Source organism: Podarcis melisellensis, assembly GCF_964234715.1.
Source record: "Podarcis melisellensis genome assembly, chromosome: 2".
Lineage (NCBI taxonomy): Eukaryota > Metazoa > Chordata > Lepidosauria > Squamata > Lacertidae > Podarcis > Podarcis melisellensis.
The window spans coordinates 82,035,087-82,053,424 of NC_138529.1; the positions used below are offsets into that span (position 1 = coordinate 82,035,087).

General features: G+C 46.3%; 1 long non-coding RNA gene across 1 annotated transcript; it reads left to right on the forward strand.

The window, feature by feature from the left end:
- Positions 1 to 5,873: 5,873 nt before the first annotated feature.
- Positions 5,874 to 11,067, forward strand: LOC309362717. Its single transcript, XR_014165090.1, has 3 exons — positions 5,874 to 6,098; positions 8,080 to 8,183; positions 10,853 to 11,067. It is a non-coding gene; the product is annotated as an uncharacterized lncRNA (long non-coding RNA).
- The last annotated feature ends 7,271 nt before the right edge of the window (positions 11,068 to 18,338 follow it).

An 18,338-nucleotide genomic window follows, 5' to 3' on the forward strand; every position in this document is an offset into this window, starting at 1 on the left:
ACCTCTCCTTCTAATAGAAGAAACAGGGGGCAAAGTCACAACACAGAGACAGAAAGGAAAGGAGATCAGCGGCAGTCCAGGGCATCGAAAATCTGCCTAGCTCTCGCTTTTTATCTGTCTTGTTCAAACACTCAAGAGTGAATGGTATTCTCCCCCCTAGGAAGCAAGCGATTGTCTGAGCACGCCTTAGGAATGGCTTTTGGAGCCTTGATGTCAGCTGTGACTTCCCCTTATTTTTTGTTTTCTCTTTCTTGGCGCCACCCCTGCCTCCATGGCTTTCTAGATTTGCTCTGAAGACAGAGCCACTGTGCAAGCAAAGGACCTTGTGCTTTGCTTGGGAACATGTGGAGATGCAGACTGGTCCTTATCCCTTGAGATTAGCGAAGGCTGTTGCAGATGGTAAGATACAGTGCTGCCCCCAAACCTCGCCTGCCCTTGTGCTGCTTGCAGCCCACACAATCAGCTTTACATCCTGCCGGGCTGCACACCATCTGACTCTAGCTGGTTCAAGAGCATTAGGGCACTTTAATTAATAATAAAAAAAGGATCAAGGCTTTTCCCCCAGTGAAAAGGTTTAATTAGCCTCCTCTGGTGACATGAAAGCACATAACGTGCCGTCGATTAGAACAGCAGCAACTCAAGAAGCAGGCATGGAAAATTCCTCTTAGCTTTGCTATTCCCTCTCCTGCATTCACCACGGCAGGATATATACCCTCTCCAGTGACAACTGCAGTGTTGCGAGGGAAACGTACAATTTTATTTTTTTAATGGGGCCAACTTCTGCTGCCATGGAGCATGCATGTTTTTTGAGTGGCCTGACACCCAGAATTGTTTGCCATGCATAAAGAACAACGAGTGAGCCAGTGTGGTGCAGCTGTTAAGGTATCAGGCTAAGACTTGGGAGACTGGGGTTCGAATCATCACTCAGCTATGAAGCTCTCCCCGGGTGACCTTGGGCCAGTCACTGCCTCTCAGCCTAACCTACCTCACAGGGTTGTTGTGGGGATTAAATGGGGAGGGGGGAGAAATATTAGCACCACCTTCAGCTCAGTGGAGAAAAAGGTGGGATATAAATGAAGCAAATAAATAACAAAACTTCTTATTTTGAATAATATTTTGACTCCAGTGAGTCATTGGGCTGATCAGTAACCTTTTCAGTGCTACACAGAAACACAGATACAGGTGTGTGGGTGTGGGTGTACACACACACAGAGAAAAAACATTTAAGTGGTGTGCAGCAAATAAAGTTCATAGCACATGAGAAATGTATAAAAGTGGAATATGTCATAACCCTCCCCCCTTTCATCTTCTGTCTCACACACATACTATCAAATGAGATATTCAGATAAGGAGGTGCTCTGCATTCATTTAAGGCCAAGCTACACATAAATGCATAAAGAGGTGTTCTCATTGCACAGAACCCTTATACCCACACAGGAGTTTGGGTGCTGGAAAACCTTTACAGACAACTGTGGACCATGTGCTACTGTTGAAGGAAGCTGGTGCAATGTCAAGAGCAGGGCTCAAAGGCCTGTCCCACTCCCTAGTGAACATCACATGGTCTCTATGCACAAGTAATGATAGACTTCATGCGCACAAAAGTTCCTGCTTCAGTCGCAGAGATCAGCATACTGGGGAACATAGTGTAAGGTGGTAATTGCTGGGAGATGGGCTGGAAGCATAGATCTGTCAAAGCCGACAGGTTTACATAACCCAGACAATGTAGATTTAAGTGCATGCCGCCTAACTAGCCACCATTGCACACTCCATGAACAGGGACAGTGGAGACCAACGACCGCATCACAATCCTTGGCTGCCGAGAGATTCCCTGGCTCCTCTTCAGTCAGGGGACATAACAAATGAAGTCATAACAAAGGCAGTAATGAGCTCAGCTTTGGAAGCATTCAGAGACTGGCTGAATTAGTAGCCGAGACACAGGAAACATTTGTGCTCAGGGGAGGGAGAGTGGACACCAGAATCATTTAAGGTCTTGTGACGCTCCTTGCTGAGCATGGCCTAGACTATCTGCTTGTGAACTGTCTCACACAAACAGGCACAGCTTAATTCCTTGATATAAATCCAGAGATAGTGATGGACCAAGTGAATGGGCTAGAAGAGCTGTGTCCTCTGCCTCCTCCTTTCCTGCCTTGCTCTAGGAAGCAAATGAGGCCTTGTGGGCCAGGTAGAAAGGAACAGGGAGTCGCCAGACATGTCTCACTGTTGCCTTTAGGCATTTAACATTATAAATATAAAAGGTGTCCCAGTATGACTGTGTGTGTGTGAGAGAGAGAGAGTGAGTGAGAGAGAGAGAAGTGAGGGTGGGGGAAAGAGAGGACAGTTCTTCAGGAGACAAGTGATGAGAGGTATAGATGAGAATAGCTTGGTATCATAAGATTGTTGTTGTTTAGTCATGTCCGACTCTTCGTGACTCTAGGGACCAGAGCACGCCAGGCACTCCTGTCTTCCACTGCCTCCTGCAGTTTGGTCAAAGTCATGTTCGTAGCTTCAAGAACACTGTCCAACCATCTCGTCCTCTGTCGTGCCCTCAGTCTTTCCCATCATCAGGGTCTTTTCCAGGGAGTCTTCTCTTCTCATGAGGTGGCCAAAGTTACTGGCGCCTCAGCTTCAGGATCTGTCCTTCCAGTGAGCACTCAGGACTGATTTCCTTAAGAATGGATAGGTTTGATCTTCTTGTGGTTCATGGGACTTCCATAAGATTAGCAGTTGATAAATAACCTTTCTCTTGCTCTCAAAGTGGATCGTGGTAATGTCTGAAGAATAATTTACCTGATCAGTGACTGATAAATAACATTTCTCTTCTTCTCAAACTGGATTATATGGTCATCTCTGAGGAATAAATCTACCTCGGATGCAGTAGGCCACAAGAAGGAAACCTGTAGCAGTTGTTTTCTTTGTCAGCCTTTTCTCTGCTCTTGGCTGCTGATGTGAGGAACCATCGCTCTGGCTCTTGGCTTGCCAGCTTAGCTGCCTCTCTTGTCGCTCCTGTTTTACCATGTGCCAGATGTGCTGCCTTCTTCTCACTTGCTCACTTAAGCATGTAAATGGGTCAGTTCTCAGAAAAACTGGCACAGGAAGGGAGGCCCCTGTAAGTCACCACAGGTTGCCCTGCAGGAGCTGGCCAAGCATGAGACACATTCCTGGGAAGCTATTATGTTTTTTCCCATGAACTCAGCTCAGCTTTGATCACAAAATCACAGGCTGCTTGCCTGCGGACTCCTTGCAATACACCTCACAGTAAAAGTACAGGGAGCAGCGAGAGCTATTAAATCGATGGTTCTGATTCTCAGGGTGTCCGTGCTGGTCAATTGTCACGGCATGCATTCTGTTAATACACCACTAACAGCTTTCACGGTGTGTATTTATTACCATATTATGTTGCAATTCATGCTTTACCTTCGGGGTTCTTCACACAAAAGTGGTGCCTAAAAATAGATTGCAACCACACGCCATTGCCCCTTCGCCCTGGCAAAATTATCAGGGCAAAGGTTGCACAAGACATCCCTTCTCAGCCTTGTCCCTGCTCCCCCGCTTATCAGGAGTTATAATGAGAACCGGTTCTGTGTCTTGCTTAATACAACTCAAAGCAGACCAGGAGGTTTGGCTTCTGTTCACAACTGCTGCTGCCACCATCAGATGGCCAGATATCTGTCATGGCTGCTTCAGTAGAGGTTCCTGCATTGCAGGGGCTTGGCCTAGGTGACCCTTGGATCCTGTCAACTCGACAATTCTATGAAATAGCATAGGAGGCAGCAAGCCAAGTAAGGGAGAGAAAATCTTCCTAGCAGCTGCTCCCCTGATCTCCTTCGGCGGCTCTGTCCAATTCCCTTTGTTCCACAGAGGCCTTCTTGCCCTTGGCTGTTTCTGCTCCCTATTATGTGTCTTACAAACCCCAGCATTGTAGCTCAGCTCAGCCTGCGTCACTAGCGTGGGCAACCGGTATGTAGGGCCTGGGAAGAGCTATGCCACCTTGGTGGTTGGTTGAGCACAGTGTTTTCCTCCTGCTCAGAGGAGCACTGTCATTTTTATTTTTTACTCTGCCTGGAGAGTAAGTAGCCGACTTTTCTGCTGCAGCCGACTATTCTGCTGACCCAGCGAAGAGCAACAGAGCAGCCTGGAAGCCAGAAGGAGTGGCATTTGGCCAAGACGGGAAAGAGAAGGCACCAGCAAAATCTCTTTTTGGAGAAGTCGGTCCTGTTTGAAGCAGCTGAGCTGCAGGCAAGGAAGAGCCTGCCAAGCTTTCTTCCTGCCTCAGGATCCTCTCCAGGATTAGAAGCACACGTGAAAAATAAACAAACCGGCAGCCAATCCATGGAGGCAAAGCATTCCAGTGGCAACGCAACAGAGCAGTGAACATACTTCTGCTTGTGAGAGGAATGCGGTAACCTCCACCTACAGTGGAATGATGCAGATTGCAAAGTCAGTCTAATACCTTAACAAAGGAGTGGATAACCATAGGCAACGGGGGCCAAATGCGGCCCTCCAGGCATCTGCATATGGCACTTCCCACACCATGCTCCCCTCTGGTTCTGATTTGCACCCTGAGTGTTTGTGCTCAGCTGTAATGTGCCCTTGAACTCTGAGGGGTGTTCTAAGTAGGGTGCAGAAAATAGCCCACTATGCAAAGGTAAAATGTGCATTGCTCCCCCTACTTTTGCCTCTGGCCTTGCCCACTTGGCTCTCAGAAGATCACCTGGAAATGAATGCAGATAGAAGGGGGGAATGGGGGGAGGACAAGTGTTTCTATACGCATCAGCCTTTATGGGCATTTTGAACACCTGACTCTGAAATGATGTGATCATATCATTCTATGCAGTTGCACCTGCCATTCCCTTCCTGCTGCTTTCAGTCCTTCCTCCCTTCCAATCTTTCTCTCCACCTTTCAATACCTTGTCTGCTCATTTTGCAATTTTTGATTATTGTCCCTTCTTGTCTTTTCTAAGAAATTTCCCACAAACACATCTCCACAGCTTGGGTGGCAACCATGTTACTGAAAAAAGTAAAAAGTTGGCAGCCTGATCCTAGCCATGCTTAACTCTGCTTAATGGAAGAAGATATCTTTCCACGCAATTGGAAAGCAGAGCTCAAGGGTTGTTTTATTTGTTCATTTCTGTTTTCCAGCTGTCTATTCAATACATTGTATAACATAATTTTATGCACTCAATTATTTTACCTATGCTATGTAACAATTTTTTGATTGCACATAGCCAAGGGCACTATTCAACTCACTAATCCTATTAGTGCAAAAAATACCATTAGCATTATGGAACTTTTCCCCCTCTCCTCCTCCAGGTGTGCCCCGTGAGCTCCCCAAATCTGCTTTGGGAGGTTGGGCGAACCCCTGGAACAGATTTAGGTAGGAGAAGAGGTGTGGAAGTCCCATTGCACTTAGGGGACCCTGACTTAGCACTATCTAGAATACAAGCCTGAATGGCTGAACACAAGGAAATGAGATGCCTGTGGAGGAGGAAGCAGAAACCCTAAGCCAGGGTAGTCAGTGCAGTATTCTCCATAAGCTGTGGACTATAACTCCCATCAGGCCAGGCCAGCATAGCCAGTGATCAGGGATGATGGGAGCTGAATCCCAAACATCTGGTGAGTGCCATGTTGGCTATCCCTGCCCTAAGTATATTTCATTAGATGAAGTCTTTCTGCCTGTAGAGTTTTCCCAGAACCTGCTCTTTTTATAGAACAGAAGCCTGTGCCAAAGAGTGACATGGAATCACGTACCGACTATTAGGGAGCGTGGAAGAAAATGCATCTAGTAGCCCTTGCCCAGAGAATATCTCTCTATCTCTCTCTATATCTCCTTTAGTGGCTATAAAGAGTGCATGTCAGAACACAAAACACACACACCCTCCCCAGAGCCTACAAGTAACTGGCTGCCTTGTTCTGTTATTCAACAGTTCTGGTTGAAAGGTTGCAAACACAGCACACCCTTCCCTGAGGACCAGAGACTATGGCAGAGGGCCAGACACCTTATCTCTGATACAACAGATGCAAAGTAAGAGGCCAGGGAAAGAAGGCCTGCTGGAAAGAAGGCCCGCTGTGACCTGCCATCTTTGCTCTCTTCATTTAAGGTGACTGGTGCTACCCTTTAGTAGATGTCCGTCTCTCTGTATTTGGAGAGTTCCAGGGGGCGAAAAGGTGCCCACAGTAGCATGGGAGATGGGAATGGCCTGCTCACTTCCTGCTGGGACACTCCTTGCCAGTGAAAGAGGAAATGTTCCTCTCCCATTGCATAATCTCTTGCTGTAATTGTTCTGCTGTTTCTCCAGTCTATGTGAAATCAAATGCTAGGGAAATAGGAGGCTCCCATATATTGGCAGGGATGGGGGGTGCAGGGGGCAGGAATCGATGCAGTCTGCATTTAAAGGTGACCATATGAAATTTTCAGTTTCCAAAACAATATGAGAAGTGGAAGAAAGCCATCTTTTGAAATGTCCCCCTCTCTGAATTTTGCAATGGAATTCTCCAGCTAAGTAACGTATACAAAAATGCAGTTACTTGGGGAATGTGACCATTAAAATGCATATATTAGTGGGGAGGGAGTGTGCATATTAGGCAAAATTGCAAAAAAGCATATATATTAGGAGGAATTCACACTAAACTGCTAATGAATTTTCACGAGGACCATTTTTAAATGAAAACTTATGGAAATGTGGAAAACTGCAGATGGGAAAAGTGAGAAACTGAGAAAAATGGACATTGGCTGATTCACCCATCACTAATCACTGGTTCATTTAGTCATGTTCCCTCCCCAAGTGTATATTTTTTGAGGGGGGTGGCAGTCATGGGAAGATACCCTTGGGAAAGAAACCTGTCAAAGTTCAGATAAATAGGTCCAGAGGCTATTGTGCTAAGTGGTTTTGTTTGTCATAAAAAATGGGGAAAGTCTGGGGGTGCAGTTCTCCAGCTCACCTTCCCAGAAGCACCCTCTATGAAGCACAAAGAGCTAATTGCCTCTTTTGTGGGGGAAGCCGCCCCAATAGTCTAATTTCATTGCTTGTGCCCTGCTTTCACAGCCAAAAAGTCCGGAGGAGAATGATGACTCACATGAAGAACACCTTTGTTATTCCTTCCTCAAAGCACAGTGATTTGAGGGCACAGGGGAAATCATTCACCGTGATGGAAAAGCTAGACCTGCCCATCGAAACAAGAGATTTCCCTGCCTCTCCACCCTCTCCCCTTTCAAGCTCCGGTTGTTTCCCAAGTCAGCTTGATTTCATTTCCCAGAAATAAGAAAGCAGCCAGGCTGGGGGAGAAGCTTGCATGTTTAACTTTTATGGGGGAAGTGAAGCAACAGTTCTACTCGGAAGGCTGAGAATTCCCTGGTCCACCTCGACACACCTTGCTAGCAGTGCAATCCAACTCAGGAATGTGAGAGACTGCATCTGATCTGGCCCATTGTTTGGGTTGCATGCAGAGCTGATGCACACCCCTAGTATTTCCATCAGGAAAACAGCACACAGAGAAGGCGGAGGCCTCCCTTTCCTGGGGCTGTAGTCCTGATTCAGTCCTACCCACCCACCCATCCCAGGCTGCTTTCAAAAAAGAAAATAGGCAGGAGGTCTGGCCCTTTGAATAAATAGAGAAATATTCACTCCTATAGTTCATACAGGCACTGCCAGCCCCCTGCCAGTGCATTTAACTGGCCACAATGGTCAGAGGCAGATAATAGCTGAAGGTGTAAGAGCACGCCAGGCTCTTTTTGTCTCTGAATGTTCTTGCTTTCCTGGCAAGACAATTTTCCTAGCCTCCTTTCTTCCCCAATGTAGTTCTTGCTTTGCCTCATGCAGCCATCAGCATCTTTGTTCCACGATCTTGATGTACTGATTCTCAGTAATGGCAAGAGAAAACTGGTGCTGTGCCAAAAATTTCTTCTGCTTTTTTCCCTCCATCAGCCAATAGGAAAAGCAATTGCCTTCAATTCTGGTGAAATTTTCATGGATGCATACAGTGTTTTTGTTCCCTTTACCTTACATTCAGGGTATCCAGGCTGTTTTGTTTTATTCTGCAAATCATCTCTCCAGTGCTAACTCTGCCCATGGGGTTTTTCAGATCGGAAAGCGTGGGCAGCCATGGAGGCTGCAGAGTGCTAAAGAAACGTTTCACAGAAAGAAGAGGAAGTAGACGAAACATACCCCCCTTGGCAACTTGATAAGGTAACCTCAGTACCTTACCACACCTATGGAACCTCTGAAGAAATTGCCTGTAAATAAATATAAGTCATGATCTGGAATACTCTGCTGTTGTCAACGGCCCTGTCCTAATGTGACACCCTCTGGAAGCAGCCAATAGGGCAGGAAGGCCACAGGGTAGGGGGAGAGAGAGAGATGGAGGGGGCATGTCTGGGCTGCCTAGTCACCTCATTCAAAATCAAGTTATTTACGAGTCAGGTCTTATGGCAAGAGCTTAAATGTTGCCATCACAAAAGATCCATTGAGTTCTGTTGTACTAGCCTGACCGCCTACGACTGCTCTGTGCTCAGTTATATGTGATATAAAGATAAGGCCTGGTGAGGGGAGCAATATCTCAGAGCTTGCAAGGTCATCGGGAATGAAAGCTGAATTGTGAAGCTTTCTGAAGGAGTACAGTGAGAGAGTGCCTGTCCCTTCTAAAGACCACCTCTCTGTCGCCTCCCAGCCCCCTAGTGCTGTGATGGCTAAAATTTCACATACCAGGAAAAATCCTACAATATGATTCTAAGAATTCAGCTCAAGGATCAGATGTTTAAAAGCCAGCTAGCTTCAGCTGCATCCTGAGGGCCCCATCCCTGAGGAGGAGTTAGGGGAGCATGGCTGGTTCAGTTGCACTGGGCACAGAGCCTTGGGGATGCCGTCACTATGGACAAACAGTGGCATACAAATTTAATAAATAATAATAACTATAATGTAGAATGGAGGGCAAGAGGTGTGTGTGTGGGGGGGTAAATTTTGGCATTGTACATGGTGCTGCTGACATCTGAGACCCCAAGATCCACCACTGCCCAGTTTCTCCGTGATGTTCTGGTTTCAAAGCTGTTTCTGTCACCGTACGTGCACCTCTATGGACTACTTCAAGAAGCATCCCCTGGGAAGGGCTGCAGCTCACTGGTCCAGCAGCTGCCTTGCATGCTGAGGCTCCAGCATCTCTAGGAAGGGCTAGGAGAGACTCCCGTCAAAATCCCTGGAGAGCTGATGCCCAGTTAGTGCAGACAATCCTCGGCTATGTTCCTGTTTTATCCAGATAACTCCACTCAGGATCCCTATCTCTCTGGCCTTCATGAGGCTCCTGCAGGCCTCCACAATCACAGTGATGTCCTTCTCTCTCTAACTTGACTTGATTGGACAGTGATGGTCCAGGCTGTCACCTTTGGCTTCATGTGCAGTGACAGCCTTGCTACTGAGTTTCTTGTAGAGTGACTGTGTGTCCTCCTTTACAGAGGACAATCTTTATTCTGAAGGGCTTCCAGGAAGCAAACACTCTGTCCTCCATTTGAAGGCCTCTCTGATCTAAGTCTGGTTTAAAGATCAAGACCCTCAAAAAGGGAGAATGGAGGTCCTGAATTTGTTCATCAGCAGTTAGCAACACCTGCACATTAGAATGAGCCAACACACAAGTCAGCGAGTCACACTCTTCACCACTATGGTGAGATGTAGCACTATTTAAATGCCAGTAAACATTCTGAAATTCCATACGTATAAATTAGCAGGTTCAAATCAGTAACTACTTTGGTCCTGGTTTTTGGTAATGTATTTCTTTTTTCGGTTGATGCATAAATGGTCACCTTAGCTGCCTGGCGAGCTGAGGTTGATGGGAAAGTGATGGGAAGCATATTTTGCAAGCAACAGACACTGTGATGGGTGGTGTTATGTCTGGAGGAGGCTCTTTAAAACAGCACAGATAGGAGGACAAAGCAGAGATCAGGGCTAATAAGCAGCTGGCTGAAGCCGACTCCCCTGAAAGGAACAGAAATAAGCCTTATGTAACTGGATCTCTGTAATCCGCCTCTCTGTTGGGTTTTGCCTTGGACACTTTGTGAAGCTCAAGGAAGCGCCTCTGAGGTCTTAAAGTATCTGACAATAAGATGGCATTTAAACACAGCCCAGTGTCCAGCCAGGTGACTACACAGAGACAAGAATAACCTGGTGAGGGCAGGAAGGAGCCATTTGTTGGTTTAATGCAATAGACAGGGGGGGGGTATATCTTTTATTCCGCCATCCATCCTTCCTTCTTGACATGGCACTAAAGGGGCTTTGAGATTTAGGCCTGAGATGCAATTATGCAGGATAATCCTTTGCTGCCACAGAGATGTAAGGTTCTAAAAAGAAAGGCCTTTCTTTAAATTAAGAGGTACTTGATCCTGTGCAATGATAAGTTGTGTTCTGGAAACTCAAAATATCTGACCCTGCTGTTATAACTGGTGTCAGCATCATTGCATCAAACTTCTGAAGAAGAATGTGGAGGGACTGATTGAATGAGATCTCCAGGTAGGTTGTGGACATGGGCTAGGGGGTTCCTGTGGTTGTGGGGTGGGGGGCTCTAGCAACTAGGATGGAAGAGAAAATCATTCCGTTTGCATTTCCACATGACCCTATCCAATCTGCACTTCCCAGACAAAGATGTGAATTGAAAGATAGTCATCCTTTAACATTTGTACTTCACCCAAAATTTGCAATGCAGTTCTCCAGCTAAAACATGCATGGAAAAATGTACATACCAGGTGAAAGAGTGGGCAAAAATGTTTATATTCGTGAAAATCATGTACAAAAGGCATTATATTAGGAGAAATGCATGCCTTAAGCAAATTTGTGTGCAAAAATGCATATCCTAGGAGACTTTTTTTTTGCAGAAATCATAGAGTTGGAAGGGACCTTGAAGATTCTAGTCCTACCCCCTGCAATGCAGGAATATCCAGGTGTCCCATACTGCTTGCCCTGTGGAATACCCTCCCACCAGATGTCAAAGAGAACAACAACTACCAGACTTTTAGAAGACATCTGAAGACAGCCCTGTTTAGGGAAGCTTTTAATGTTTGATGCATTATTGTATTTTAATATTTTGTTGGAAGCTGCCCAGATGGGTGAGGTATAAATAATAAATTATTTATTTATTATTATTATTATTAAACCTTGGCGTTATCAGCACCACACTCTAAGCAACTGAGCTATCCTGTCAAGAGATGGGGCAAATGGAATTTAAGATTGGAAAAATAAGAAACAGAGGGTGGGTCGGTGGGTCGGTGGGTGGGGAACAGCACAGAAACAGCACATCCCTCCCAGTTGCTGGTAACTACCCTCATGATGGACAAAAGCAAAGTAAATGATTTAGTATGTGCAAACATATGCAAGTTGTTGCTTACTTGGGACTTACAGCTTTCGTAATTCAGTTTCCCTTGATGCTGAATCAACACCTTTCTCTAATCACAGAGTAGGCACTCCAGGAGAGGGATAAACACACGATGGAGAGGGGACAGAAAGGGCTGAGGAGGGTTTGGAAACTGACACGAGGCGGAGGAGCACAGCAGTTTCGCTCTTTGGCAACGGGAGGGGGAGAAACAAAGCGCAGAGCTGCGCCGGCTCGTGGCTTTCCTGGCAGCAGCACGTGAGGCAAGAGCTGCTCTCCAGCTGTAAGAAACAGAAACTGCAGCCTCTGCAGATGCTGGCTTGTGAGCAACCCTCCTTCCCCGCCGTCTCTCTCAGATGGAGGAGAATCTTCCCCCAGCAGCTCAGTAGGAAAACAAAACAGAAAACGCAAAGGTCTCTTTCTCTTTGCAACATAACAATGTTGATGTAACCTGGATTTCCTTTCCCTTTGTGCCACAGGAGGGGGACAGACCATGAAGGACCATGGAAGAATGATTTCCCTTGAGGCCGGACCACCCACGGCCCATCTTCACCGCCCCCGTCCCCGAGCATCAGAAATGTCACATTTCCAGGTGAAGGTGCTCGTGGGTGCTTCCTCCCCAACCAGACACAAGCAGGTTGCACTGTCTTCATTTCACTTCTCCATTTCTCTGTTTCTGGTCACAAATACTAAGCAACGCCCCCTTCTCCTTTACAACCTACAGTACTGCAGCTTTAATTAACAGATGCAACATAACATCGTCGCATTTTCTCTCCCCTCCCCTGTCTGAGTGATGGGGAACTTCTGGCTCTCCAGGTGTTGTTGAAATACAACCCCTCCCATGCAGAGGCTTAGCTAGCAAGTCGGGTGCCCAGTGCGCCCTGACCCTCCTCCCCTCCTAGCTACACCTCTGCCACCATCCCTGGTCGTTTGGAGTCCCAACAACTTCTGCAGGGCCACAGTTACCCCACCCTTCTTCCAGGCAGGTCTGCACCATACATTTAAAGTACAGTGGTACCTCGGGTTAAATTCTTAATTCGTTCTGGAGGGCTGTTCTTAACCTAAAACTGTTCTTAACCTGAAGCACCACTTTAGCTAATGGGGCCTCCTCCTGCTGCTGTGCCGCCGCTGTGCGATTTCTGTTCTCATCCTGAAGCAAAGTTCTTAACCCCAGGTACTATTTCTGGGTTAGCGGAGTCTGTAACCTGAAGCGTCTGTAACCCGAGGTACCACTGTATATGGCTTCCCCTCAAGAATCCTAGGAACTGTGGTTTGCATAGGTGCCGACTCCATGGGGCCTGAGGGGGCCCGAGCCCCCTCAAAAATTCGTTTGGGGGGGCTCTGCCCCCCAATAATTTAAGAAAATTATTAGTTATATTATGCTTTGTAAAATCACAAAATTATGTTGGTATTTTTTATTTTCCTTGTTTGACGATAGTTACCTTTTAAAATACATTCAGTAATGTGTTAAAACAAAGCCACTCCCGATCTAGAGAGGGGGTGGGGTTGCGGGCTCTCGACCCATCAACAATCTCGCGGGGCTGGCGTCAGGGATTCCCCCTAGCTCATTAATATTCACCGCCCACGGCGGCAGCCAATCGGCTGCCGCAAAGGGCGGGCCCTCACAGGTTCACTTAAGGTCGGGGCAGCCCGGGGCTCGCCCCTTTCGTTCCCCCAGCAGCATCGGTTTGGAGGTCTTGGGCCCCCCCAATATTTTTTATAAGTCGGCGCCCCTGGTGGTTTGTTAAGGGTGCTGCAGCTCTGCGAGGGGGAAACTGCAGTTCCCAAGTTTTGGGGGGGAGTTGTGTGCTTTAAATGTGTGTTGGGTGCCCTTTAAATGTGTTGTGTGGATCTGCCCTCTGTCTGTCTATCTATCATCTATCATCTATCATCTATCATCTATCTATCTATATCTACCTACCTATCTATCTATCTATCTATCTATCATCTATCTATCTATCATCTATCTATCTATCTATCTATCTATCTATCTATCTATCTACCTATCTATCTATCTATCATCTCATATCCTCCAACATTTCTCCAATGAAAATAAGGATATCCTAATGAAAAGCAGGACATTCTAGGATCAAATCAGAAACTGGGCTGGCTTCTGTAAATCTGGGATTGTCCCTGGAAAATAGGGACACTTGGAAGGCCTGCTATCCATCTGTCTGTCTGTCTGCTGTCTGTCTGTCTGTCTATCTATCTATCTATCATCTATCTATCTATCTATCATCTATCTATCTATCTATCTTAGTGCTTTTTTTTCTTTAAAGAATATGTTTAGGGGTACTCTCATTTTCCTACTCATATTGAATTACTGTCCCTCAATGAGGCCAAACTTAGATTCACAACATGTGTAGGGGTATGCGTACCCCTGCATACCCCAGAATAAAAGTGCTGTATCTATCTATCTATGCATGAATGGGTGATATAAGTATAGTTATACTGGGGGATATAGTTATATTCCCCAAAGAGGAGTATATGGTTCATTCTACTTCACATATGCTGTATACCTTTCTCTCCCAGAATCACAGTACACATTCCTCTCTGACTGGATATCAGGCAGCTCCCTATGACCTGGCAGGTTATGGGCTTCAAGATTCGCAGCCTTTGTTTGCTTCTGATGTAATTCATTTAAGCCAGAGTTGCTACCTCAGTAATAGGCCTGCCTTGTTATGTCGGCGAGTGAATCGATGAGCTGGGGTTTCACTCTCCCTTAATTTGATGTGGTGTTTGAGGCTAAGTGGTGCCCCTTCTGTCATAGCCTCTGGCTTTGTGGTGGTCATTAGACCTTTTACGTCTCTCGGGAAATGCGAGCGTCATCGCAAGCCTCACAAGCTGGGAGCTCCCATGAAACTGTATCGCCGCAAAGGGCTGCGGGAGGCTCCTGCGTCTTCTTAATGGAACTGAGGTAACTAATGGGACCTGAGGTTTCTGGTACGGAACCTCCCAGTTACGAAACCCAAGTTGTTATTCTGTTCCACTTGACAGGTCATCCTAGGGAGGAAAAGATCCAGGCTGCTCTGTCAAAACAAAAAGGAGCCAAGAAAGCCTTGCCTCTGAGGATTAATTATACAGACCGTAAGGCACAGATGCAAAAAGAAATGAATCGGCACTCAGATCCTAAGCACAACGCACTTTCTTGGAATCAGAAAATTGAGAGCAGATTCACAAATAAGCCTAAGCAGGGTTGTGTTTTCAGACAGCATTGGAAATTGGTAAACAAATTAAAAATGCACTTTCTTACTACCATGGGTGCCAAGGGCTGCTCCAGACAGTGGCAGAGCTTCATGCTCTGGCATCGGGGGGCGGAGGGGGCAGAGAGCAGGCAGGGGCAGGGCTGGTGCCCAGCACAGGCAGGGTGGCAGCCATGATGGCACTCCACTGGGATTGTAATGCCGGGGGCAGTGTGCTTCCCCCTGTACTCCTCTTCCACTGCCAGTGGCTCCAGTTAATCTATTTATTGAGCACACATTCTGATCTGCTTGCACAAAGCTGACATGGTTGGACTACGGCCAGTCTTTATTGTACATATACTGTACCACTTTGGTAAGGTTCGATTGCAAAGTGGTTTGTAAATCTGCAAATAAAGTAAGGGGAAGGGGAAAATGTGAAGGGGGGGCACTCTGATGAGATGGAATAATGGGGCAGCTTCAGAAGGTGCTGGGGCCATGGAAAATGAGACTGGACTTGCATAGGATCCCTGAGCCACAGGTTGTCCATCTGTGCTTTATAGTGGGTGTGGGGAACCTTTGGCCTTCCAGCTGTTGCTGAACTGCAGCTCCCATCACCTCTGGCCATTGGCCCTGCTTGCTGGGGCTGCTGGGAGTTGTAGTTCAGCAACATCAGGAGGACCAAAGGTTCCCCAAGCCTCCTTTATATAAACACTGACATTATGGTCTCCTCTGTGCTGGAGAAGTGAACTTGCTTGAATGCTTTCTGTGTAAATAAACAAAGGCACCAACCTCCCCAGCCTGCGGAAAACACCATAAAGAAGGCAGAGCTAAAATCCATCTCTTGCATGCACAGCTGCCATGCAGAAAGAGTTGTTCTGACTAGAAAAGATCAAGGCTCATTGGGCTTCTTGTCCGGGCTGCATATGCTGGACCCATCCTCTGAGTCCCATTGCACTCATGGCCCTTTCAGGGATAGAGTCACAGTAGGCAGAATGTGTACAGTTCCATGTATATCACAGATCTCAGGTTACTTGTGATTCTGAATGAATTTCAGGCTAGCAAGGATGCAGAGACAGTCCTCCCAGATTGGAAGGGCTAGTAAATTAACCTTGCCCAATAAGAAGAGCCTGAAAGTGCAAGGATTTAATATTTCAGAGTGAAACCTCCCACCTACTAACTGGTTCTCCTGGCAATCTGATGAACAGCATGCCTTTATTAGCACTGGTCAGCTCTCCCAGTTTCACCAATTGACAATCAACTGCATATGGGTCACTTTTACTCATCCCCGATGAGGAGGTGGTAGACCTGTTCGGCTCTTGCCAGTATCTGATGTGTGAAAGTATCAACACTTCCTACATTAATGAATAACCATTTATGGCCCTCCTGAATCCCCAGCGGCTGTTGACATACGTTGGGATCATTCCTAGGCTAAGCAATTAAAAGGAACTTTTATTGCCACATAACGCTGCATGTTTTGCCAGGGAGCTCTGGCTTTTTAGGTGGCAAAATACCTTCCTCTAGAGTCTAGGTTCCCAAACAGTGCAAAGCCGATAAGGAACTTTTGTGTATCACCCTCACTCCTTTGCAATCTGCATAAGAGCTGGGTAGAATCTACACACATAAAAAACGCTGTGAAAATGCTGGGTTGTTTTTTTAAAAAAAAAAACATTTTGAAAAATACATTGAATTTGGCATAGCTCACTGTCACCATCTAGTGTCACACTTGTATATTGCACATTGCAACACATTTAAAACCTTTTATTTGCAGCTGTATAGCTGAGTCCCTGGATGCCTCTTATTCTGTGCAGGACACACCTTAGGGCTACTCTGCAATTCTGCACAAGCACAGAATTTTCTTGTTTAAAAGAAAAAGCTAATGGGCTTTAGGACTAGGGAATAGCTTAGTTGGCAGAGCATGAGACTCTTAGGGTCATGAGTTAAAGCCCCATGGTGGGCAAAGGCTTTCTGCATTGCAGGGGGTTGGACTAGATGACCCATGAGACACCTTCAAAATCTACAATTCTAGGATTTTATGATTCTGTAATAACTTCCTGGTAATAATGCCTCTGAACCCAGAATGCTTCAGGAGGATTTTCAAGCTTCAGAGAGCTATGCTTTAAGTGCCCTAAGCTACCCCTTTACATGAACTAAAATGCATTATTATGCTTTTTTAACGTATAAATGCAAATATATCTCATTTATACAGGTTTCAGCACTTGGCTTTTCTTTGTACAGTTCAGTCACTTGCAGTGCAACATACACAAAGCCCAGCTTAGGGATGGGTTACGTCTTCCTCTCCTAAACATCAATCATATAGAAAGCCAAAATTGCAGTGGAAACAAATTTGGGTAAGTAATCAGAAATTCCTGTCACCCTGTTGCTAAGACAGCATGTATTGGACCCATTCCCTAGTTACATTTCCTAAACTGAAAGCAGATATGTAGAAATTGCCACGAGGATTAGCTTGCCTTTTGTTGTTGTTGCCATTGCAAATAGCTCGGCTCAGCCCTGTGCTGTTGTGAAGTGTGTCAGCCTGGCTTGAGAAAACATCTTCTAGGTTGAAAGGAATCATGGGAGATGTGTGTCTCTCACATGCTGAGCTGAGGATACAAGTTCCTGATGTCATTTTAAGAAAATCATTGGCCTAATCTTGGCTGGGTCTCTTGTTTGTCTGTCATCATCTGGAGTTTGTTAAATCCTTTTGGCTTAGTAGATGTGGATGCTGTTGTGTCATTCATTGCGCTTGCCAGCACAACAGCCCTCAGCCACTCCTGCTTGGTTTTTTTTTTACAGATGTGGAACTGAAAGAGGGTGACAGTTTATTCCTTTTTTCCCTCCTGCATTGTTGTGTCAGTCATCTAGAGGCCTTCTTGGTGCGATGAAGACTAGAAGTGACTTAGATCATTTCAGCATTGTGGCCCTGAGGATGTCAGCAGAGAGCTTGGGGTTGGGAAGGCAATTACGTGGTGAGATTCTTGCCCATCCTGGCTTGTTAAGGCCAGTTGAGTGAAGCTTAGGAGCCTACTGGCTGAAACCGTCAGCATTCCACTGCAGGGAGGGAGGGACCGTTCTCCGTTTAAAGAGGTGGTTGTCTGCCCACTCCTGAAGAAACTGTCTTTAGATGAGGAGGATAGAGCCAACCTGTTTTTAAAATCTAAGAAAATCAATCAAACATGTGGTGGCAGAGCAAATTAAGGCGTACACAGACGTTGCATCCTTCCTTGACCCTTTTCTGTCAGGTATTGGGCTTGGTTATGGAACTAGGATGGCTTTAGTGGGACTGGTTGTCCTATTTCCTGCCCATGACAGGTACTCTTACTTGAAAAATGTGAACATTTATTATAGCAGTGTAACAGTACAAACTTGGCATCAAGGGAAAAAATAAGAATCTATTCTAGGAGCTCTTAAATGGCAAGGGAACGGCAACCAAACAATCCAGCCCAGGAGCAAGGGCCAGCATTCAGGCACCTGAGATTAGTAAGAAGGGTTCCAAGGCTGAATGGGAGCCGTGGGGTTGTTCCAACAAGTTTCCCCACCTACATGCCAAATGTTTAATCAGAGGTGGAGAATACCCAGTACACATAAGAATCCCTGCCCCTTCAGGATTTCCTGAACTGTAGACAGGCTTTCTGCCTAGGGGGTTGAGTTCCCTGTTTCCTCTTGATGTGCCAGCTCTCCCTGGGTGGCACCACTGAATCTACTTTCCCCTCTGAATCCCCCTGCTCCATCAGAGCATGATGTGCTCCTGAGCCCCCCTCATCTTCTACAGATGAGTAAAAATACAGCCTCTGGGCCTCCTGGTGTTTAGTC